We start from the raw sequence: 26,170 nt of genomic DNA, 5'->3' as shown, positions 1-26,170 counted from the left end.
CATATATATGGACTCTAAAAGAAAAAAAAAAGAAAAGGTGATGAAGAACGTAGGGGCAAAACAGGAATAAAGTCGCAGACCTACTAGAGGATGGACTTGAGGACACAGGGAGGGGAAAGTATAAACTGGGACAAAGTGAGAGAGTGGCATGGACATATATACACTGCCAAATATAAAATAGATAGCTAGTGGGAAGCAGCCGCATAGCACAGGGAGATCAGCTCGGTGCTTTGTGACCACCTAGAGGGGTGGGATAGGGAGAGTGGGAGGGAAGGAGATGCAAGAGAGAAGAGATATGGGGATACATGTATATGTAAAACTGATTCACTTCGTTATAAAGCAGCAACTAACACACCATTGTAAAGCAATGATACTCCAATAAAGATGTTAAAAAAAAAGTACGACTCATGAGGATGTACACTACACTCCAAAAGAACTACTTGAATTTTCTAATTTATACAGACCAAAATCTAGGAACATGTGTGAAATGAATACTAAGTGTGTGGGATAACTGTGGAAGAAACAAAGCCCATTCAGGCAGAAATAATTGATATATGCTCACTAATGCAGATTCTACATTTAATATTGCATCTTGGGGAGTTAGAAAGGGCTGTAACTGTTTTTTTTAGTTGTTTGGCCGAAACATGGACCAAAAGGTGGCCCAGTGTGAGTGAACTGGAAATGTTGGATGTGCCTTGGTTTAATGTAGAGAAAGGGATTCAAAGACTTAGATTGAAATGTTAGAGTGGATTTGTCATTTAAGACCTAGTCACCCACACTGGGAAGGTTCAGAAGATATACCTTTCCCCAGTACTATGAGAAATAAATTTGTGAGGGGAGTCCTGGCATCCTTGAAGAGATCTGTGATTGCTCTCCTCTGTAGTCCAGACCTCACAGAGGGAATGGAAGACACTGAATTAGGAAGCTTAAATGCAATGGAAGTAATTGGATCCCAGGGTGGAAGGGCCAAGTGGTGGCACTCATCTACTAAAGGCAGCAGGATCAAAGCAGTAACCAAAATAATATGATGCATGCAGATCTATGTTGTTAGCTAGTTGATCATGGTGTTCTTAGAGAAATAGACATGAAGCCTAGTATATTCTTATTTAATCTGTAGAAGCAGAAAAAATTTAGGTCAACTGAACAAAAAGTCTAACCTGAATCATAGAAACAGAGTCATGTCCCTTCAATCAATTTACACACTTGAGACAGTTTATAAACTCAGAACCCCTTGAAAGAGGAGACAGGATCCTTTTGAAGACGGATCCCCATACACTATCAAAATGTATACTGTTAATCTTTCTTCAGCCTTCCCAAAAGGGACCTACAGCCTTTTACCAGGGTAACTGTACATTGGAGAAAAGGAAACAATGAGAGCTTTGGGGGACTACTAGACACTGATTCTGAAATGACACTAATTCCAGGAAGCCCAAAACATCATTATGATCTACCAGTCACGTTATATTTTCACTGTTAATCTTGGGGTATATCAACTCTGCACTATGTCATCATTTAGTTTGCAGGTATCTCGTTTGCCTTTCTCTTCCATAGGATATCGCACTGATCCATTATATTGGTGACATTATGCTGATTGGACTTAGTGAGCAAGAAGCAACTATTCTAAATATATTTTAGGCATTTGCATCTCAGAGGGTGGGAAATAAATCTGACAAAAATTTAGAGATCTTCAACCTCGGTGAAATTTCTAGGGGTCCAGTGGTGTGGGCAAGTCAAGATATCCCTTCTAAGGTGAAGGGTAAGTTGTTGCATTTGGCCCCTCCTACAACTAAGAAAGAGGTACAATGCCTACCAGGCCTTTTTGGATTTTGGAGGTAAAATATTCCTCATTTGGTGTGTGTTATTGTGGCCCATTTACTGAGTGACCCAAGAAGCTGCTAGTTTTGAGTGGGACCCAAAACAGGAGAAGGCTCTGCCACAGGTCCAGGCTGCTGTGAAAGCTGCTGTGTCACTTGATCCAGCAGAACCAGTGGTGCTTGAAGTATTGGTGGTAGATAAGGACGCTGTTTGGAGACTTTGGCATGTTCCTATAGGAGAATCATAGTGCAGGCCTTTAGGATTTTGGACCGAAGCCCTGCCATCCTCTGAAGATTAAAGAGAAACAACTCTTGGCCTGCTATTGAGCCTTAGTAGAGATTGAATGCTTAACCATGGGCCACCAAGTTATCATGGCGACTTGAGCTGCCCATGATGAACTGGGTATTATCTGACTTACCAAGCTATAAAATTCAATGTGCACAATAGCACTCCATATCAAATTGCTGTGGTACATATCTGATCAGGTTGAAGTAGGCCCTGAAGATATAAATATGTTATATAAAGAAGCATCCCAGATGCCCAAGATCCACACCCCTGGAAGGAGAAATGGCCAGATATATAATTACATACCAATTCATGTGCTATGACCAATGGTTTGGCTGGATGGTCTGGGACTTGGAAGAAACATGATTGGAAAATGGGTGACAAAGAAATTTGGGGAAAAGATATGTGAATAAACCTCTCTGAATGAGTCAAAAACATGAAGATATCTGTGTTTCATATGAATGCTCACTGAAATGTGACTCAGAAGAGAAGGATTTTAATAATCAAGTCGATAGAATGACCTGTTCTGTGGATAGCAATCCACCTCTTTCCCCAGCCACCCCTGTCATCACCCAATGGGCTTATGAACAAAGTGGCCGTGGTGGCAGGGATGGAGGGTATGCATTGGCTCAGCAACATAGACTTCCACCAACCAACGCTGGCCTTGGCTACAGTCCCTGCTGAGTTCACAATCTATCAACAGCAGAGGTCAACTCAGAATCTCCGACATGCACCATTCCCCAGGGTGATCAGCCAGCTACGGTGGCAGGTTGATTACTTTGGGCTGCTTCCTTCATGGAAGGGCAGTGTGTGTTCTTACTGAAATAGACACTTACTCTTGATACAGATTTGCCTTCCCAGCACACAATGAATTTAAATTCATAGAATGAATAAAGTAGATTTCCCTCCCCAATGCAGGTGGACATCATACAATTTGTTTAGGACCTGAAAGAAGAAAAAGGCAGAGGAAGAGGGAATTCACTCTTTCTGCCTGACTGTTGAACTCAGACATCGGTCTTCTCTTGCCCTCAGACTAGAACTTACAACATCTACCATCAGCTCTCCTAGTCCTCAGGCCTTCAGACTCAGACTGGAATTATACGACTGGCTTTCCTTGGTCTCCAGCTTGCAGGCAAGATATCATGGAACTGCTCAGCCTCCATAATTATGTGGGTTAATTACTAATAATTAATCTCTCTCTTGCTCTCTCTGTGTATACGGTATATACATACAGATATCTATCTATATATCCATATTTATATCTAGCATCTATCTATCATCTATCTATCATCTCTCTCTCTCTCTCTCTCTCTCTCTCTCTCTCTCTCTCTCTCTCTCTCTCTCTCTCTCTCTCTCTCATCTATTTCCTATTGGTTCTGTTTCTCTGGAGAACCCTGAGGAATACAATTTCTTTCCATAAACTCACATGGAGAATTTACTCTTAAGGGCCAAAATTACACTTTCTTATAGATATAGGTGCTACACTTTTGACAACAAACTCTACTACTATATTCATCCCTCTCCCTCAATGTCAGCAAACAACCCACTTGGTAGGCATCTCCAGCAACCCCCAGATACTTCTGGTCACCCAGCCAACAATTGGTACCCTTGGTCCTTTGATTCAGAAACATGCCTTCTCTCTTCTGTAATACCACACCAGCCAAATTAATCAGGAGGGATTTGTTTTATAATGGAATTGTCAAATTAAGTGGCCTTTAAAATCCCTGAGGACTCTCCTATTCATAATCAGGTTTGGCTCAATTGGACACAGATGTATTCCAAGACTTATGCTTAAATTAGACACAAACTGAAGAACTTTGTGAAACTTTAAATTCCGTCTGGGGGAAAAACTCTACCAATATTGTCAGGATTATTGGAGCTGAACCTTGCCCAATCTTGCAAAATACCCTTTGATACCAGAAGAAAAGGAAGGAGTAATGCCTATAATAGGAAGAATAGTAAAAGTGGACTAATTTTACCTTATACCAGTCTTTGTAACAATTCTTTTCTGCCTGTTGAAAATATTGGAAGCAGGTACAGATTTGTTGAAGATCTCAAACTATCAGTAGAATAATTATGAATTGTTTTCTGGTTAAACTGATAATGCTAACTTTTAAAGTATTTCTCCAAATTTAAAATTTAAATAAACAAAACTCTGCAAATTTAACCTAAGCTTAGTAACAGTGATGGGAAGAGAAATGGGCAGCATGAGGTGGGGATATTTTTGTTGTCACTGGACTTTGTTGAGAAATATCCCATGGAGGTATATTTATTAAGTCTTTTAATTTGGAATTTAAATTATCAGGGAAAAAAATGTGAAAGATTTTTAAATGGAAAAATAATTACTGGGTGTCCTTTCAATAGAGCTGGGCATTGTCTAGGCATCCTGGTTGGAGTAATCTGATTCTGTAAGAGTTTTTACTTTTTGTCATTTTCAGCAGTTTTAAAACTCTGTAATTTGTAGAAAACTGACAGTAATGCAAATTATTTTCATTCATAGAGAATGATGGAAATAGATTTTGTCAGATAGTGATGTAAGTGATTATTACTCTTTGGATATCAACCAGTTTTACATTTGTATTACATATGTTGTAAATATATAAATAAACTATATGTATTTGTAATTTTTGATCAATCAATAACTCTTTAGAAGAATATTTTGGAAATATTATTGACCATGATTGGAAAACATTGTTTCTAGCATTTAAACACAAATACTTTGTTTCTTTGGATACTTTCAACCCTTCGTCTAGTTAGAACACATATAACTTCCCTTGTTGGCTCAAAGGGGAGTGAGATACCTAAAGACTTACACGTACATTTTGTTCAGTGGTTGGCAATTCTTTCAAGATTTCTTATCTAAACATCAAAATAGTTCCAGATTGTTGAGTTAATAAACTAAAGGGATTATAATTTAAGAACTATGAATTTTTTTTACTTTTCTACTTAAGGTATTTACAGAGGCCAATGATATATCTAAACACACTGAGAAATCTGTCTGTTGTATATAAGTCTTTCATTAACATCAGAAAGCATTCTCTTTAGGAACACCTAAATATATAAAACAAAGTCTAACAGAACTGAAGAGAGGAACAGATAGCAATGCAATAATAGTAGGGGATTTCAGTACTTCACTTTCAACGATGGATAGATCCTTCAGACAGAAAATCGAGAAGGAAACATTGGACTTAAATTACACGTTAGGCCAGATGAACCTAAAAGACATTTAGAGAACACTCCATCCAACAGCAGCAGAATAAACATTCTTCTCAAGCACACATGGAAAATTCTCCAGGATAGATCATATGCTAGACCACAAAACTTTCTTGATATATTTGAGAAGACTGATCATATCAAGCATCTATTTCAACCACAAATGTATGAAACTGAAAATCAATTACAAGAATAAAACTGGTAAATTCAAAATATGTGAAGTTTAAACAACATGCTCTTGAACAACCAATGAATCAAAGAAGAAAGCAAAGAAAAACTTAAAATTACCTTGACATAAATGAAAATTGAAACAACATACCACAAATCCAAAATTTATGAGATGCAGGAAAAGCAGTTCTGAGAGGGAAGTTTATAGTTGATAAATGCATACATTAAGGAGAAATAATGAGCTCAAATAAACTACCTAACTTTAGACCACATAAAAGTAGAAAAAAGGAAAAAAAACTAAGCCCAAAGTTAGCAGATGGAAGGAAATAACAAAGATCAGAGAGGGAATAAATAAAATAGAGACTAAAAAGACAATAGAAAAAAATCAACGAAACTAAGAATTTTTAAAAAGATAAACGGAAAAGACAAACCTTTAGTAGACTTATCAGGAAAAATAAGAGGATTCAAATAAATAAAATTATAAATGAAAAAAAAACATTACAACTGACACCATACAAATACAAGGGATCTTAAGAGACTACTATGAAAAATTTTGAGTCAACATATTTGACAACCTAGAGGAAATGGACAAATTCCTAGAAATATACAGCCTACCAAGACTGCACCATGAAGAAATAGAACATCTGAACAAACCAATTACTAGTAAGGAGGTAGAACCAAAATCAAAAACCTACCGACAAACAAAAGTCCAGGACAAGATGGCTTCACTGGTGAATTCTACTAAACATTTAAAGAAAATTATTACCAATTCTTCTCAAACTCTCTCAAAAATTAGAATAGGAGGGAAACACTTTCAAATTTATTTGACAAGGCCAGCACAATTCTGATACAAAAATCAGATGAGGACACTACAAAAAAAGAAAGTTAGAGGCCAATATTCCTGATGAACATAGATGCAAAAATCCTCAACAAAACATTAGCAAACTGAATTCAACAATACATTAAAAGGATCATGCACCATGATCAAGTAAAATTTATTCCAGGAATGCAAGAATGGTTCAACATACTCAAACTAATCAATGTAATACACCACGTTAATAAAATAAAGGATTAAAATCACATGATCATTTAAATAGAGGCAGGAAAAGCATTTGACAAAATCCAATATCCTTTCATGATAAAAAATCTCAACAAAGTGGGCATGGAGGAAATGTACCTCAACATAATAAGGACATATATGACAGACCCACAGCTAACATCATACTCAGTGATGAAAAACTGAAGGCTTTTCCTCTAAGATCAGGATCAAGACAAGAATGCTCAGTCTCACCACTCTTATTCAACACATTACTGGAAGAGCAATGAGGCAAGAAAAAGAAATAAAAGACATCCAAATTAGAAAGGAATAAGTAAAATTGTCTCTATTTGCAGGTGACATAGTATTACAAATAAAAAACCCTGAAGCCTCCACCCAAACTGTTAGAACTAATAAATGAATTCATTAAAGTTGTAGTATACAAAATCAATATACAAAAATCAGTTGTGTTTCTACACACCAACAATGAAGTATCAGAAAGAGAAATTAAGAAAGCAATCCCATGTACAATTTGATCAACAAGGATAAAACACTTTGGAATAAATTTAATTAAGAAGGTGAAAAATCTGTACACTGAAAACTATAAGACACTGATGAAAGAAACTGAAGAAGACACAAATAAATGGAAATATATTCCATGTTCATGGTTTGAAAAAACTAATATTGTCAAATTGTCCATACTACCCAAAGTGATCTACAGGTCAATGCAATCCCTGTCAAAATTCCAATTGCATTTTTCAGAGAAATAGAACAAATAATCTTAAAATTTTTATGGAACCACAAAAAACCCTGAATAGCCAAAGCAATCTTGAGAAAGAAGAACAAAGCATAATGCATCCTAATTTCAAACTGTATTATAGAGCTATAGTAATCAAACCAGTATTGACATAAAAACACACACATGGATCAATGGACAAGAACAGAGAACCCAGAAGTAAATCCATGCATATATGGTCAATTAATGTATGACAAAGAAACAAGAACATGCAGTAGGAAAAGATAGTCTCTTCAATAAAAGATATTGAGAAAACCACATGCAAAAGAATGAAACTGAATCCCTACCTTACACCATACACAAAAATCAACTCAAAATGGATTAAGGACTTGAATATGAGACCTGAAACAAAAAACTCCTAGAAGTAAACATAGATAGCAAGCTCCTTGATATAAGCCTTGGTGATTATTTTTTGGATTTGACACCAAAGCAAAGGCAACAAAAGCAAAAATAAACAATGGGACTACATCAAATTTAAAAATTTCTGCACAGCAATGAAATCATCAACAAAATGAAAGGGCAACCTATGGAGTGGGAGAAAATATGCACAAATCAAATATCTGATAAGGGGTTAATATTCAAAATACATAAAGAGCTCATACCACGCAAAAGCAAAAAACAAACAATCCAATTGATAACTTGGTAGAGGAACTGAATAGACATTTTCCCAAATAAATGGCCATATAAATGCAAACAGGTACATGAAAAGGTGCTCAACATCACTAATCATCAGGGAAATGCAAGTCAAAACCACAATGAGATATTACCTCACAACAGTTAAAATGGCTATTATCAAAAGGACAAGAAATACAAGTGTTGGTGAGGATATGGAGAAAAGGGAAACTTCATATACTGTTGGTGGGAATGTAAATTGGTGCAGCCACTATGGAAAACAGTATGTATGTTCCTCAAAAAATTAAAGATAGAACTACCACATGATTAAGCAACACTTCTGGATATATACGAAGTAAATGAAAACAAGATATTGAAGAGATATCTTCACTCTCATGTTCACTATAGCATTTTTCACAATAATAATAGTCAAGGTATGAAAACAGCCCAAGTGGTGTTGGTCAATAGTTGAGTGGATTAAGTTCAGCAAATATATATATATATTTCAGCCATGAGAAGGATGAACATTCTGCTGTGTGCAACAATGTGGATTGAATTTGATAGCATTATGCTAAGGGAATGAAGTCAGAGAGAGAAAAATAAATACTGTCTGATGTCACTTATATGTGGAATCTAAAAAACCCAAATTCATAGAAACAGATACTAGAATGGTGGTTGCCAAGGTCAGGGGGTGGGAGGTGGACGGGAAGGAGCCATATTGGGCAAAGAGTACAAAGTTCCAGTTATCATATTAATAAGTTCTGGCGATCTAAGGTACAGCATAATGATTATAGTTAATATTACTGTATTAAATACTTGAAGGTTGCTAAGAGATAAGATCTTAAATGTTCTTATCACAAAAAAAGAAATGGTAATTATGTAATTATGCAGGTATTAGTTAACACTATGGTGGTAATCATTTTGCAATACATAACTGTGTCAAATCAACGTGTTGTACATCTTGAAATTACACATTGTTATGTATCAATTATATCTCAATAAAAGTGGAAAAATTATTCTCTTTAACCCATACTGAAATTGTAATGTGGTGTGGGAACGTCTAGAGAGGTAAACCTATTTTAAAAATTCCCAAGTTTGCTTTTACCTTCTTGCATTTCCAAATTTGGTTTCCCAACTCACCAAATCAGGAAAAAAAAGAGGATTCAAATAAATTTGAATGTCAGTTTGTCCAAATTCTTGGGGGAAAAACAACCCCAGATTAACGGGGCTAGTGCTCATTAGTTTAATTTTCATCTGAAAATCAATTTAATAATTCATAATATAAAATGGTTTTTCCAATATGGAACCATACTGTTTTTTTTGCGGCACGCGGGCCTCTCAACGTTGTGGCCTCTCCCGTTGCGGAGCACAGGCTCCGGACGCAGGCTCAGCGGCCATGGCTCACGGGCCCAGCCGCTTCGCAGCACATGGGATCCTCCCGGACCGGGCCACGAACATGCGTCCCCTGCATCGGCAGGAGGATTCTCAACCACTCCATCACCAGGGAAGCCCCTAAACTTACCTTTTTTTTGCGGTACGCAGGCCTCTCACTGTCGTGGCCTCTCCTGTTGCGGAGCACAGGCTCCGGACGCGCAGGCGCAGTGGCCATGGCTCACGGGCGCAGCCGCTCCGGGGCACTTGGGATCTTCCCGGACCGGGGCACGAACCCGTGTGCCCTGAATCGACAGGTGGACTCTCAACCACTGCGCCACCAGGGAAGCCCCTAAACTCACCTTTTTTTATTTTTTAGTTTTTATTTTTATTTATTTATTTATTTTGCGGTGGGCGGGCCTCTCACTGTTGCGGCCTCTCCCGTTGCGGAGCACAGGCTCCAGACGCGCAGGCTCAGCCGCCATGGCTCACGGGCCCAGCCGCTCCGCGGCATGTGGGATCTTAATGGACCAGGGCACGAACCCGTGTCCCCTGCAACGGCAGGCGGCTCTCGACCACTGAGCCACCAGGGAAGCCCTGGAACCATACTTTAGAAACCAAATTATTGAGTACATGAATCAGAGGATTCCTGGAGGAAGGGCACTTCTTAGGAGGTGTACTCCTTTCTCCATCCAGTAGCAGAGATGCACTACTTCCAGTTCTCCTCCACATTCTTCTTTTCAACATCTTAAATGATTCATTAATTTCAATCAAATTGGTCATTAAGAGAAAGATTTATAAACTATATAACATTACATAAATATTAAGTATTAAATTTAGAAATATCTCTTACATGAAAACTTGATATATTTTTCTTAATAGCTAGGAAGTTTGACTTTCATCTATGAATATCTATGTATTTTTATTAGGTAGGAGTTATATAGTTTTTGTTCCAGTTTTGTTTTGGCTTCCAGAAATTCTGGGTTAGATTTTCTGTTCAATTGTGGAAGTTGCCCTTAGACTGAATTTCCAAAACAATGATCACTGCCATATTGTTACACAGCCCTTGTTCTCCTGTCGTTTGTGCTATGGATTTATTATATATGTATTTTAGTATAAACCCCGATCAAATACTGACATGTAGCAAAGATATACATAATGATAAATGAAAAGAAGAAAAATTAGGCTTAACATAAGAAAAATTTCCCATATTTGACGAATTTTGACCTTTGAAAATATTAGTTTCATAAGGTTTAACCTAATAATGAACAAAAGAAGATGTTATCTATAATTACTTCAATTCATTTTTGAAAGAGGTTGTTTACCAACATCTTTAATAAAATTTGTATCTTAATGGGAAGAACATTTTCGAACTACAGATATATTCACTCCCTTAGCGTATCCCTTTTCCCACTTACTGATGGGTGATTGGAACTGGAAAAAAATCTTTGATCCCATTTCGATAGCAGCTTTTAGACTTTTATCACTCGGTAGCTCTTTGTTCCTACCACACATGTGCCATATATTCTGAGTAAACTATCCTCATAAACGTCTTACAACCTGATTTTAATAATAATTTTACAAATAAAAATACATTTTTTTCTTTTCTTCTGAGTGAAGATAAAACATGCACATTTCTTTAGGTCTACAGACAATTTGCCGAAAGCTTCCCAAGCACAGTGTGAATGTACTCTTAAAAATCAACTTCTTAACATGTATGGAACAGTAATGCCACATTAACTTAGACAACTTATTTTAAAAAACAACCAGTGTTTAGTTTACAATTACAGCAGCTGAAGTCAATTCCAAATGCCTGCGTGAAATTCTGATTTCTGATATTTTCCTGGCACATGCTCACTGTGGCTGCACTGGAGCAATGAAGAGATTCACTGTGCCTGCGGTGGACAGGGAATCTTATAGGAATAAAACATCTAGGCACATCATTACAGAATTAGGATAAAATTTGCTTTGATTGGAGTAAATGCAGCAAAAGTGACTATGACATCCGGCAGTAACAATGACAGCATAGTGACTACTCAGTCTTTCCCAGTATTTTCCTGCTATGCTCCTCAGTGGAATCCAAGGTATTGGATTACTTGCCAAGGAGTCGTTTAAAGTGTAAATGGCAAGCCAGGGCATTTAAAAATTGCTGATATGCAATGTACACCAGAAGCAGTTTAGGTGAAGTCTGTCTCATTACCTTGTGATGGTGGACATTTTTCAGGGAAATACTAGTTCATTACTCATTAAATATTTGTAAAAATGCTCAGTGTATTCCAAACTTAGACAGGGTTTTTATCTCTCAGCTAAATTATCGATGCTGTTTTCTGGACAACTCATGCTATTCAGATGTGTGGAGAAAAACTAATAAATGATTAAATAACAATACAGTTATATAGGGGGAAATATCTGATGACCCATTACTGCAGTAAAAATTGTAATAAGTTTGGGTTGTATACAGTCCAATTTCCAGAAGGAAAAAGAATGGCTCATTTCCTTTGGAAATTCTCCATGGTTGTGACTAGGTTCTCCCCTTTGAGCATGTGCACACACGCACACACACAAACACGCACATATGTTTTTTAAAAGTTCCCTTCACAACAGTGTTTCATATCATTTTTAGCTGGAGGAAGGTACAGGAAGGAAATGTCCAGGATTTGGTGTTTACTTGGACCATGTCATTAACATTTCCAATTTGTTGAGTGGCTTTCATGTTTTCCAGAAGTCCTCACCCTGTAAAAGCTGATAGATGGGCTGACAGAGCCTTCCAGGCTTGTGTTGGTATAATATGAGCCAAATGCCTGGAAACAATAAAACAGCAATTTTCTGAGAGATTTACCTGCAGGAAAAGCCAGGAACATAAAGGCCATTTTCAGTTTCCTGCCTTCAGCTTCTTCTTTTCTCTCAGTCCGGGGGGGTTTGGGAGAGCTGGATCCTGTCAGGTTAACTGAGGGTGACATGAAATGTAATCTCAGCAGCAGCTGTGGTGGCTCCAAGGGAAAGACCACTGGAGCAGGAATCAGAGAACCGGGCTCCTGTCTGGCCAGAGTGGAGGCTTCGTGTCATGAACAACAGAAGAAAAGGCTGCGGGGGTTGGGAAATATGTCAGATCTTTTCTCTGAAAAGCTGGACGGGGTCATCCAGCCATGAGCAGCTACAAACCAAGGGAAGGTTCCTCCCCAGTTAAGCCCATCACAGCTGAGCCAGACTGTCTGAAATTCATGGGCGCATTGTCCACACCACTGCATTCTAGAGGGCTCAGCCTCAAAACTGGGTCTCTTTATGTCACAAGACAGGAAGGAATATGCATCCTGCACTCAGTGCCCTAAAGAGGGATGAAGGTTAAGGAGGCCTGGACTAAAGTGATGTGAAGGGCTACCAGTGGGATCTTGGTTCCCCAAGTTAGTTTTAACAGTAATCAATTCATTGTAACCTTAACCCTGAAATGCCACAGCCAGGTCCACAGCCCATTGGATACTTTCTGATTTAAAATGCATAGGACTGGGCTTCCCTGGTGGCGCAGCGGTTGAGAATCCGCCTGCCGATGCAGGGGACACAGGTTCGGGCCCTGGTCTGGGAAGATCTCACATGCCGCGGAGCGGCTGGGCCCATGAGCCACAACTACTGAGCCTGCACGTCTGGAGCCTGTGCTCTGCAACAAGAGAGGCTGCGAGAGTGACAGGCCCGCGCACCGCGATGGAGAGTGGCCTCCGCTCGCCGCAACTAGAGAAAGCCCTCGTACAGAAATAAAGACCCAACACAGAAAAAAATAAAAATAAAAAAATAAAAAATAAAAAAAATAAAATGCATAGGACTATGTGAATTTTGCCTACCATTGCCATTTTTTCTTTGGCAAACTAAACTTTGGCATGTATTTTGTATTCAAGTTCACACAGTACTCCTTGCTTCTTCCGAACGTTAAATAACCATAAACTTTAAATAAGCTATCTGAGTGACTTAAGAAAATAATAATAAAATAATTTCTTTCAACGTAACTTCGGTTAAACCGTGAACCAGATCTAACCCTGAAGAATCTATATTTTTAGGGTTTAAAAATCATAAGCTTTAAGCTCAGAGTCTACATATACAGCCATGTGGCAGGATGACATAAGAAATCCCCTGTGGCAGGATAACACGATGGAGACATTTACTAAGCAACGAGAGAGAAAGTTTTCTCTTTCCCCACTTAAGAGGGTAAGCTGGCTGTTGGTCTAGAGGAATGAAGTGCCCTTATTTGGGGGCAGGGTTAGGAGCCTTTTGAAAGCTTAGGCTCAAGAAGGTGAAGGAGAAGGGGCAAACCAGTTATTTTTCCTTTTTTCCTAATCCTAGGTTTTGACTGGTGTGGACCTATCTGGCCCATTCTCAGGAGGTGCAGGATTTGAACAGCGTGGCCCGTGGATGCCTGGGGCATGAACCCACGATCCTGCCGCCTTGAAAGTCTCAGTAGGGCCAGTGGCCAAACCACATGGTCACAGAAGAGCAGGACTGTGGATATCAGGTGATCCTCTGGGTGGCAGTCATAATGGGCTCAAGACCAGAGGCTTCGCTGCGGCCTCACTCGTGGCGCTGGCCCCTTCCTGCCGGAGGACCGCCAGAACCCCAGAAGGGTGTCCCCCGCGCAGCCAGGGCCAGCCTCCGTGCACGGATGACTGAATGTCGCAGCGAGGGCGCTTCCCTACCCCTCGCCTGCTTCTGTGGCACCGGGAGGCCGACAGAAAGGCGCGAGCTGGGCGTGTGCGAGTCCAGGTTTGACTTGCACTGATTCTGGCCTGCAGTCCAGGATGATTTGTTCTTGGGACCAGACCTGACCAGAAGTTGACCTCATGAGCACTTCAACCTCTCCAGCTGCCATGCTCGTCCAGAGCCTGAGACGGCTCTCCTGGGGCAGCACTGCTGTTCAGCTCTTCATCTCAACGGTGGTGACCTTTGGTCTGCTGGCCGCCCTGGCCTGTCACTGGCTCCTGAACTTTTACTTCTACCTGCGCCACTGGCATCTGAACCGAACGAACCTGCAGTAAAGCTTGAGAGAGGGTGAAGCTGCCCTCCTCTGCCCTCTGTCAATGGCTCGGTGCCCATCGTCTGGCACCCCCGTCCCCACCCCGGGCTGGTCATCACCATCATCACAGTGGACAGGCAACCAGGCTGCCACTATGTCCTGCAGGTCATGTCTCAGTTTCACCAGCTCCTTCAACAATGAGGCCCCCAGTGTGAGGGGCACCAACTTTTCCTGTGCAATGTGGACTGAAGCGTGAGCCATTTAGATGCCAACCTGCTGTCCAACGACTTCTCTGTGGCCAGCAGCTACGAGGGCATGGAGGATGACCAACTCGTTTGAGAAAGAGAAGCAGCACTGTCTGTTTTCTGGAACCCTCCCTGCAGACCTACGACCCAGACTACGTCCTGATGATGGAGGACGACGCCGTTCCAGAAGAGCACATCTTCCCAGTCTTGGAGCACCTTCTTCAGGCTCGCTGTTCCGAGCCGCACCTCAGAGATGCCCTTTATCTAAATCTCTGTCACCCTGCGAGGCTCCAGCACTGCATCAGCCGGAGCCCATGCGGATCCTGAAGCGGGTTGGTGTCGCCATGTTGCTGGGGCTCTTACTAACCTGGATATATAGGCAGTTTGCCAGCCGGCGGGGGGTTAGCTAACCCGTCATGCTCTTCTTCTTCCTGTACAGCATGGGTCAGGTAGAGCTGGTGGACCAGCACTATTTCCCGGAGCTGCGGCAGCTGCGTCCTTCCCCGTACAGCGTGGTCCCTGCTTTGCAGCTTTGCACCCCGGCCATACCTTCCCGGGTGGCCCGCCAGACCCTCACCTGCCTGTCCCAGGTGTACTGCCACAAGGGCTTCGGCAAGAACATGGCACTGTCCTCACTGCTGAAGGCCAAGGGGGAGCGGGCCCATGTGGTGGAGCCCAATCTTGTGAAACACATGGGGCTCTTCTCAAGCCTTCGGTGCAACTTTCACCCCAGTCTGCTCTAGCTCGCCAAGAAATGCCTTTCTGAATTGGCCACTTCTTGGAGATGCAACTATTCAGCTCTTTATTTGGACATGGCTGCTTGCAGCTATTTCATTGCTTTAAGTTTGCTAGGGATACAGGTACTAGGATGACTGAAGAACATGCAAGTCAAGAACCTTGGCTTTGGTAACTCTCTGGCAGGAGCAAGCTGTTCGCCATGAGTCCAGACCTCTGGCCCTCCACACAGCCACACTGCTTCATGCAGTCTGACCCACCCAACGAGGAGCATTTAAATATCACTTAAATTCTCCAATTGTTTATTGATTGGCTTTGCGATAGAGTTTGTGACTGCCAAAAATATTGTGCACCGTGATATGACTGGTTTAGGATTTTAAGGGTAGAACTTGGTGAAAGGTGAGATTCTTTTGCAATGATTTCTTTCTCATTGGGAATAAGAATGGATGTATGTTTAGAATATATGTCCCAAGAGGCAGGACCGTATTGATAGATTCTATCCGTTTCCTTGACCTGGAGTAATAAAAGTGGACAAAAGCCACACCGTGCCCGGCATCTTGCAGGTGTTACCTGGCATTTTCTTTTCCACACATTTGTAGTGCACTGATAATCAATTTTGTTCATGAGAACTTCAAGTCAGAGCAAGATCTGAAAGCACCTTCTGGATCATCAAGGATGGATTGCTTATGTTTAGTAGTGATTTAATATTGAAGATTTCTATCATAATCTGATTCCTTGAAAATTGGACATTGCAGAATAATATAGAATGGGTGAACTCTTTACTAATAGCATACCCTTTTCCCTAACTTTGCTGGCTAATCATTCACCTTCATTTCTTTTTCTTCTGTGCAGCATGATATTATAGGAGAAAAAAGCATGGACTGAAGTCAGAAGACCTGAATTTTTATTTCAGATCTCTGTCATGTCCTAGTGGTGTGAACTTGGGCAAGTCATAAGCACTCTGAGTCTCAGCTTTGTCGCCTGTAAAATGGGGACAGTGATATCTACCTTTTAAATTGCCTTGAGGATTAAATGACAGAATGTATGTAAAACACTAGCAAGTGCTTAACTCATAGAGGGCACTTGGTGAATTTTAGTTCTTTTCTCTCCTATAATAAGCATATACAACTCAAGTGTATTTTGGATAAAGTATTAGTGATATTATTATATTATTATTATTATTATTATTATATTATTATCATATTATTATTATGAGGCATAGGGCTGACACCTTATGAAACAGCCGTTCCAGACCAAACACTGCTAGAATAAAGGCTGGCTTTTCCTTGTGACTTCAGAAGGATATGCAGCTCAGTTTCATCTAGCCCCACCTCCAGCCAAACCCCAAATAAGAATTGCTCATTCAAACTGGAAATGATCTGAGACTCCTCTTGAGCTTATTCCAAGACTAGCATCTGAAAATTACTCTTCTCAAAAGTTACAAGTAAATGTCACTTGACAATACTTATTGGCCAGTGGCCAACAAGTCCCTTTGTGGGGATGCATGATTATATTAGAGTTCAAGCAACTGTCCACTTTGTTTCAGTGCCACATCTTATGTTTGCTTTTAGGTTTCCACAGTGACCTACGATCTTGGCATCTGCTTGAGAACACTGAGGGAGTAACAGGGGTTCATCATCACACTTTATAGATGAACAAACAGGCCCAGAGATTCTAGAGAATTTCCTCAGTTTCACACAGCTCAACAGCAGCAGAGAGTAGCTTTTCTGACTTCCGGCCCCTGTACTTTTTTCTTAACCACATTCATTTTACAAATATCTATGTAATCAAATTCTCTTTTGTGAAATCCGATTGTACCCTGGGCTAAATAACGTCTCTGTAACCTAAGATGGTGAAAACTCACTGTGGAGCAAACAGGTTTTTGTGGTCTTGGGGAGCAAACAGGTTTCAGTATGTGTTGTGTTGTTATAGTGAGCTGTTATGTATCCCCCAGGAATGTCCAAAGTGGCCAGAGCTACTAGATGACTTATTGAGACGCTCATATTCCATCCCTCCTCTCCCAGTAACTGGTTCAGCCCCATGTTTGAGAAGAGAACCACTCTCAACCTAGAATTCATTTGAGTTTGTTGCATTAATGGTTGGATCTCTTCATGAAAAGTTTGTGTCCAATGACAGAACATTTAAGCTAGCCAAGCCCTAGATCAGAATCATTGCTGGTTTCCATTTCTGCTCTTTCTAATTCAGTTGTCTGCTGCACACAGACATCCCTTCCCCTGACTCCTTCATTCTCGATGGCTAAGGTCATCTTTGCCTTGTCATATTTCTCTACTTACACACGAAGACATCTTCCCCCATTGATCTTAACTAGAGTCTGCCATCCTTGGACATCTTCTGCAGAAGCGGAAATCCCACCCACTTTTGTCCCTACCTACTTTCTAGATCACCCTCCCTTTTGTCTCTCATTCCTAGAGTCCAAATTGTGTATGTTATTCTGGATTAGGACAGCTGGCACCTTTACACCAAAGCTGAAATCTCTCATTTAATCCTGAGCAGGGGGCTAGGGGAGAACTAAAGTCCCCTTCCAATATCAAGGGACATGAGGGTGAAGTTTACATGGTAAACATGAGTTTACCATGAGGGTGAAGGTTTCTAATGGTCCTGCATACTTTTCAGAACTTAAGTTATTGTCAGGCCTAAGAAGCTCCCTATTGTGACTGAGTGTATTTGCATAGACTTATCGGTTCAAATAATGTACCCCTTTCACTGAGAAAAAAAAAAAGACCAGAGGCCCTCCTTCATTTCCCTGGATTGAATATATCCCTCAACCTTCTTGTAAATTAAGATATTAAATATCTTTGATAAAAATGCATGCAAATTTAACTTGACTTGGAAAAATTTAGGAATGCAATGATCCTGGCTCTATGTATCGAGGAGAGAATTCATACATATTAATGAGGTTAACATAGTGGTTTTGTTTTCCATTTTTGCACCTCACAGCAAACATTGCTGTTCTCAACTAACAAGCAGTGGTCTCTGCAGGAGCTCAGCAGAGTGACCACTAATAAGGGAACCAATGGGAGTAAGGTCAGCACAAAGCTACGAGTATGAGTCCAGATGCAAATGTATTCAGAATAATTAGGGTTTGCCCATCAGCTGATAGATGTAATGCACAGTAGCAAACAGCAGAGACTTCGTGATCTCCTTCCTACAAATGCTGGAATGAAAAGTAATTTGAGTTTTGGTTGGTTCTCACTTTACCTCAGAAAACTCATAATCAGCTATAGGCCAGAGATCAGGATCCAATTCCCAGGTCTACCCAGCAATACTCCTAACCTTCAGTCCGGGGTCTGAGTCACACCTCTGTCCTTGGTCTGGATTCTGGCCCCAAAACACCAAATTGTTGAACGTTGTCAACTTCTCACTGTGCAGAGCAGTAAGTGGAGGCCCGCATGGAACCATCTTCCCAGCCAGAACCAGAAGGCAGAGGACAGGCTGGCCACCAGGCAGCAGCAGAGTGGACTTCAGAGGCTGTGGCTTGGTGTCAGGACCTGTGGAAAGCACATGGACACAGGCCGCCTTTCGTGAGGTCCTTCCAGAGAGACACTGTAATCATGCCTGCTCAGCCTCTCCTCTCCTGTCTAACTCTCTTCCCAGCATCACCTCCAGGCCTCTGCCGGCAGCAGTGCTTTCCCAACTGATAGTTCCCATTAAATGAGTTTCAGATGCTGATTTTTCTGTCTAACAGACGAGCAAGCGTTTCCCTAAGTTGCATCTCATTTTACCAACATCGCTGATTTCTCTACTTTCTTGCATCCAATGAATCACTTCACTTCAACTGTGCATTTTATTAATGAGCCATTCACTCCCTTTTCCAGATCGTTAGTGAAGACATCAGACTCTGACTTGACCTAACACCAGTTCCCAGGGGTCAATGCTGGCTTCCCTGAGAGCTCCCCAGGGAGACATTTTTCACTCTCCTCCTAGCTCCTTCATTGTCCCAAGCTACTTTAACATACTTCTTAGCTCACTTTCAAACACCTTTTGAGATATTGACATTAATCTTTACCCAAGAAGCTCCTGTTTGTGGGATGAATGGACAAATGGTCAAATGATACACAGCACGACACGCTTAACCATGAAATTCCAGCTCCACTCAGTATACAGTGTAGGCTCATTTATTCACTCACTTTTGTCTAAAGAGCGGAAGAAGGACTTGACTACAATCCTTTGGCTATAATCATCTAGGCTCTTTCTGTCCTTCCAGCACTCCCACTTGTACACTGATGCACCTGCTACACTTGACAGAAGCTTCTGATTTCAGTACACCTTCCTGGCTGGCTTCAGGATATTTCCTGAATATTCGCAGGTTATTGGCTGGCAGTGAATCTTACACAGGCGGCTAATGGTTAACTTTGGACAAGGCAAAAGTTTCATGGCTAGAAGAGCAGGAATTATTTGCTGGGCTTTATTTGCCTGCTTTCATCCACTCTCAGTATAAGTATGGTTTTAAATCTCTGGCTTAAATCAAAGGAAATAATTTATTAGATGAAGTTGATTTTCTTTTCTTTTTATTTATAGGTTGTTAGGTACAGAAGATATGCAAGTCCCAGGCAAGCCTCATTACCAGCTCTTTCATGTTTGATTGACCACTGGAAGCACTTTTCTTCCTTTTATTAAAATACTTTGAAAAACTTGATATAATGAAAGCTGAATATAAAATTGTGTCTGTCCTATCATTTTAACACCTAAAAATATTCATGTGGACCTCAATGTCCAAGGAGATGGGAGGAACCCCCTAGCGACCAGGTAGGATGTGGGGGGAGTGTGGGGAGAGGGAAGTGGAGGCTGGACGGGACTGATGCCCTGAGGGGTGGCTGGGAGAGGGGAGGAGTTCCCACGCCTGGGGGGACCCTTGGAGGCTTGGAGGATAAGGGGGGAGCACAGTGGGTGTTTCTCCCACCCACTTGGGCTCCAGGAAGACTGCTGGGCTCCAGGGCAGTCCTCCACCCTCCAAGGCCAGAAGCACTCCTGGGAGTGCAAAAAGCAGTGCAAAAAGCAGTTCTAAGAGGGAAGTTCATAGCAATTCAAGACACAAGAAAAATCTCAGATAAACCATCTAAGCTTACACTTAAAGCAACAAGAGAAAGAAGAACAAAGAGAACCTAAAGTCAGTAGAATGAAAGAAAATATAAATATCAGAGCAGAAAGAAATGAAATAGAAACAATGAAAACAATAGCAAAGATCAATAAAACTAAAAGTTGGTTCTTTGAGAAGGTAAACAAAATTGATAAACGTTCAGCCAGACTCATCAAGAAAAGAAGGGAGAGGATGCAAATCAACAAAATTAGAAATGCAAATAGAGAAATCACAACTGACACTGCAAAAAAACAAAGGATTATAAGACACTACTACAAGCAAGCATATACCAATAAAATGGACAACCTCAAAGAAATGGACAAATTCTTGGAAAGGTACAATTTTCCAAGACTGAACCAGGAAGAATTAGAAAATATAAACAGACATATCACAAGTAATGAAGTTGAAACTGTAATTAAAAATCTTCCAACAAACAAAAGTCTAGGACCAGATGCCTTCACAGGCGAATTTTATCAAATATTTAAAGAAGAGCCAACACCTATCTTTCTCAAACTCTTCCAAAAAACTGCAAAGGGCGGAACACTCCCAAATTCGTTCTATGAGGCCATCATCACCCTGATACCAAAACCAGACAAAGATATCACAAACAAAGAAAATTAGAGACCAATATCACTGATGAACATAGACACACAAATCCTCAGCGAAATACTAGCAAAAACTCCAGCAACACATTAAAAACATCATACACCATGATCAAGTGGGATTTATCCCAGGGATGCAAGGATTCTTCAATATATGCAAATTAATCAGTGTGATACACCATATTAGCAAATTGAGGAATAAAAACCATATGATCACCTTAATAGATGCAGAAAAAGCTTTTGACAAAATTAAACACAAATTTATGATAAAAACTCTCCAGAAAATGGGCATAGAGGAAACCTACCTCAACATAATAAAGCCCATATATGACAAACCCAGAGCAAACATCATTCTCAATGGTGAAAAACTGAAAGCATTATACTTACCACGATGAATTGGGAGCTTGGGATTGATGTATATACACTAATATGTATAAAATAGATAACTAGTAAGAACCTGCTGTATAATAAAATTTAAAAATTCAAAAAAAGAAAAAAGTAAAAAAATAGAAATACTTACCATGCCTTCTGAGGATGGAGTTTTTGTGAGGACCGTGAAGGTAATATACGTAAGGAGGAAGCGCTGACAGTTCACAAGCCCTCAATCAAAACTCGCATTTTATGTATCTCACTGACAGTGGGAATGAGTAATGAAAGTGCTTGCTTTAAGGAAAGTGTCTCCCTAAAAGCATCTAAAAAGAACTGTCAAGGACATGACTCACGAGTGCTTGGGTGGTTGTATATTTGCTTCTTAAGACAAGCATCCTAAGTGAACCTCCCAATCACTTCCTATATGTTGCAAAGATAGGCGATGACCTGGGATAGTACGGAGCTACTGAATCTTTGCTCTGGTGATGACAACAAGGGAGAAGAGTTTTTAGAAACAGATGACAAACGTCTACAGTCCTCTCTACCTTGGGAAAAGCAGTGCCAACTACATAAGCAAGTGTATACATTTTATTTTGTGGTTGCCTCTTCCAAAACATCCAGAAGGAAAAGATCCAGATGTGCTCAAAGATTTGCTTCCCGGAATAGTGAACGTAGAGAATGTGGAGAACCAGAATCAAAGTGAAAGTCCTGTGGAAAACACTAGGAATCAATCAAATGTTTAAGATATTAAAGCGCATAAAAATAAATTTGACCCAAATTTCTTTCTGACTTGACTACTAACAACGACTTTGCCTCTGGCTGGCTTTGATATGTTTCATATTTAGACGTGCTTGGCAAAGACGTTTGTACCCTTATACACAAGAATGTCTGTGCCCTCACTGGAAAGGAAAACACCCCCAGAGGAACCCTTGGGGTTCAAGAACACACAGACGACGAGAGTAAAAGAAACACGTAGGTGTTATACATTTAGGGTCAATTTAATGTTTGAAAATGAGATGTAATGAAAAGCATGTTGAAATGGATATTGGAAAACTGAACTCAACACCTAATTTGACATTTCAAATGGTTGTGACCTTGGGAACGTTTCTGAGTCGCTGTTTCCACACCTGTGTTACAGAGAAACTATCACTGCCCTTCCCTATCATCCAGAGACACTGTGATTATCAAATGAAACCATGTATGTGAGACTCCTTTGAAAAATGAAAATGCTGTATGTTGGTCTGATTGTTCTTATTAGAAAGAAGAGGAGAGAGGCAGAGTGAGAAAATGGGAAGAGTAAGGAAGGGCTTTGGAATTGAACCGGCCTGTGTTTCATAGTGACTTTGCCCCCTCCTCTTGGTACATTTGTGGCTACAGGAAAGTCATTTAGCCTTTCTTGGCCTCAGTTTCCTCATATGTAAAAATGGATATAGTAAGTATTATATCTCAGAGATGTTTTAAGGATTAAGAGGAAAACAATGTATGTAAACTCAAAGATATTTTGGTTTGCAGTTTTAAAGCCATGACTCATGCCCCTGAAGGTGTCAGGCCTATTTTTTAATCATCAAAGTGCTTAAATTCGGAGAGGCTGAGTGACCGGCTCAAGTATATGCCAGCAGATGTAGAATTCCTGATGGAATTATCTTTTTTTTTTTTCAGTGTTTGTTTTGGCACCAGTTTAATAATTTTTCTTTTCTTTTTCTTTTTTCTTTCTAATCGTCATACTTATAAAAACATCTTTATTGGAGTATAATTGCTTTCTGATGGAATGATCTTGATCAGATTATTTAACAATAAAAAAATTTTAAGAACCCAAGACCTTGAAAAAATACCTGTTTTGATTCAAATTATGACGACTATAGATCCCATGAAAACAATGAAATACAACTTACAATTTGAGAAAACTTAGAATTTTTTAGAGGCTTTTTCTGTTATGTTGAACGCTTTTCCTGTCACTGCATTCCAACTAAGCTTCAAATGTACTCTTCTTTCTCTGCAGATCAAGTTTCCTAGTGTTAGAAAAAAAAAGGGAAGAGGTTAGTGAGATTCCAGTAGCTCTAGATTTCCTAAGCAAACCAGATACATTTAAGAGCGCTCTGAAGGGTTTGTGCCTCATCTGGTGACCAGAATCAAGACCTCTCTGGTGTCAAATTAGAACGTTTTCCTCCGCATCCCACCGAAAACTCAGCATGCTGGATCACTGTCGCCAGTGGGGAGGAGGAGGGTGGAGGAAGGGAGGCAGCACATCAAGTCCAGGTGTCCACTCCCACAGTTTGAATGGTAATGTGAATACCAAGTTCCCCCCCAGTATGGCCTTGTTTCTCTAGACGAAAAGCTGAAAAAACAGGTTTCTCCTTAGTCACTTCTATTTCAATTTAATTCTCATTGATTAAAGGCCTAATGAAACAAAAGCCAAAAATTCTTCATTTTACATTCTAACCTTAGAAATTATTCTACTTTGTCATTATAATCAATTGACTGTTACATGAAGACCGTGCATAGGTTGAGGACTTGAATCTTGTCTTCCTTAACTTTTGTGTCTCCAGAACCTGCCATTCAGCCCGTGCTGAATAAATATTTGCTGGATACATAAACAGACATTCTGCTCAGAACCCACTGCCATGGACTGTATTATGTCCTCCTCAAAACTGGTATGTTGAAACCCTTATTTTCCAATGTGATTGTATTTGGAGATAGGGTAGGGAGGCAATTCAGGTAAAATGGGGTCATAACGGTGAGTTCCTAATCCAATAGGACTGGTGGCTTCCGAAGAAGAAGAAGAAGAAGAAAGAGTTCTCTCTGTCCCAGTGCACCAGGGAAAGGCCATGTAGGACCACAGTGAGAAGGTGGCTGTATGGAAGCCATGAAGAGATCCCTCACCAGAACCAGACCATGCTGGGACCTTGATCTTGAATTTCCAGCCTCCAGAATTGTGAGAAAAATTTCTGTTGCTTAAAACACTCAGTCTATGGTATTTTGTTATGACAACCCAAGCAGACTAAAACAACCACCAAAAGTAAAAACTGAAATTTTTGTCTCAGAGGAAAACTACCTTTTGAATCATGTACATATATGCACATGTATACACTTATATCCATCCCATACATACAAAAATGTGGATTAAGAAACCTAGATTTAGGGCTTCCCTGGTGACGTAGTGGTTGAGAATCCGCCTGCGGATGCAGGGGACACAGGTTCGTGCCCCGGTCCGGGAAGATCCCACTTGCCGCGGAGCGGCTGGGCCCCGTGAGCCATGGCCGCTGAGCCTGCGCGTCCGGAGCCTGTGCTCCGCAACGGGAGAGGTCACAACAGTGAGAGGCCCACGTACCGCAAAAAGAAACCTAGATTTATTAAATATATCAAATGTGACTATATAATGAAATAATGACAAATACCATACACAAATTCATCTACCTGATGAGACTAGAGCAAGTGAAACCCTTGGTCAGTTAATTTGAATTATAGTTAGAACCAAACAGCTAAGCAGATACTAAATCAGCAAAGTAACCCGTCTACTTCCTACCGAGATAATTTTTTTCTTTTGGTCCCCCAGTTTGCACAAGGAACCTCTGGAGCGGGCTTAGAATGGAGCACTTGATGGGTAACATCCCTCTTGGCATATCTTAGTTTCAGCAAAGCCAAACTTCTGTGTAACGTATCTTTTCTAATCTCTCTCAGTAATGAATTTCAATGGAAACTCTACTTATGTAAATAGAAAAACCGCACATCTGATTATTATCATATTGAGCTAAGGACAATTTCCCTCTTGTAATGCTTTTCTCATTGGAACTAGGAAGACTTACTATTTTTTAATCGACGGTTGCATCTGTACTTGAGGTTGTAGGAGACAAGGAAGACAATGCCGTTTGGAATCCCGCATGCTTCCCAGCGGGAAAGTGGGGCCCTGTGATCCACATCACCCTTGTTGAGCACATTGGAGCAGACATGCTGGAACATCTGCAGTTGTGTGAGGTCAAAGAAGTGTTTGCTGCAGGCTTTGGCTTGACAAGCTTTGAAATATTTCCCAGGTTTTCAGAGGTATCTTCCATCTTTTAGAATGTGCCAAAAGGGAAAGAAAACATGGAAAGTTGCCTCTGCCTACAGGATTCTAATTACCGTGCATTTCTGTGTTCTACATGTACAAGTTAGGACCTGGGCTCCATCAGGAGAGCAATTACCACTAACCTGTTACGTTACTGAGTGACTGATCATATGGGATGTCTAGGCATTCAGATCACAAAGCTGAGGTAGTACAGAATTGTGGCTAAGAGTGAGATATCAGAGTCAGGTCGCCTTAGTTGAGATAATTCATTCATAATTACTAATAAGCTACAATTCAGGAATAACTGTGAACTGAAACACATACAAACATACACGCAGGCACATGAAAATTTCCACAGTAATTAATTAATATAAACATTTAAAAGATACAAGTTAGTATTATCTCTGTGTTTCTTTAAAAATTTGATAGTATCTTTCTAATTCTTTTAGCACCGTAGAGAGTCTCTTTTGTGAATATAATTTTCAACTTTTTGTTGTATAATTTATAGATGATAAAATGTACCTCTTTAAGTGTACAGTTCAATAGGTTTTGACAAAAGTGTACCCCCATGTAAGTTCCTCTCCAGTGAAGATATGGGATATTTGCATCATCCCCAAATCTTCCCTTATATTGTTTACATTCTATCCTACCTCTCCTTGCCCCATTAACTACTAGTCAGCTTTCTGTCACCACCGTAGATTATGTCTCATCTAGAAGTTCACACAAATGGAGTATCATGTACTCTGTGTCTGTCTTCTTGCACTCTGCATAGTGTTGTGGGTTTTTA

At 40.4% G+C, this 26,170-nt stretch overlaps 1 long non-coding RNA gene and 3 pseudogenes across 2 annotated transcripts in view; 3 read left to right on the top strand and 1 right to left on the bottom strand.

Annotated features, from left to right (window-relative positions):
* The window catches only part of LOC131766850 (uncharacterized), a 100,080-nt gene that overhangs the window by 61,437 nt on the left and 12,473 nt on the right, over positions 1 to 26,170 (bottom strand). Inside the window, exons 1-2 of one of the 2 annotated variants that reach the window (XR_010835786.1) lie at positions 25,145 to 25,200; positions 23,234 to 23,350 (exon numbers count right to left, since the gene is read on the bottom strand). This is a non-coding gene — a long non-coding RNA (uncharacterized lncRNA). Of the gene's footprint in view, positions 1 to 23,233; positions 23,351 to 25,144; positions 25,201 to 26,170 lie in introns of those variants that run through there. The other variant, XR_010835785.1, reaches the window with a different exon arrangement.
* Positions 1,284 to 2,369, top strand: LOC136792311 (uncharacterized; annotated as a pseudogene).
* On the top strand, positions 2,372 to 2,990 carry LOC136792310 (uncharacterized; annotated as a pseudogene).
* LOC131766170 (post-GPI attachment to proteins factor 4-like) lies at positions 14,120 to 15,280 on the top strand (annotated as a pseudogene).

Source organism: Kogia breviceps, chromosome 12 (genome assembly GCF_026419965.1).
Source record: "Kogia breviceps isolate mKogBre1 chromosome 12, mKogBre1 haplotype 1, whole genome shotgun sequence".
Taxonomy (NCBI): domain Eukaryota; kingdom Metazoa; phylum Chordata; class Mammalia; order Artiodactyla; family Physeteridae; genus Kogia; species Kogia breviceps.
This window is presented reverse-complemented; position numbering and strand designations above follow the sequence as displayed.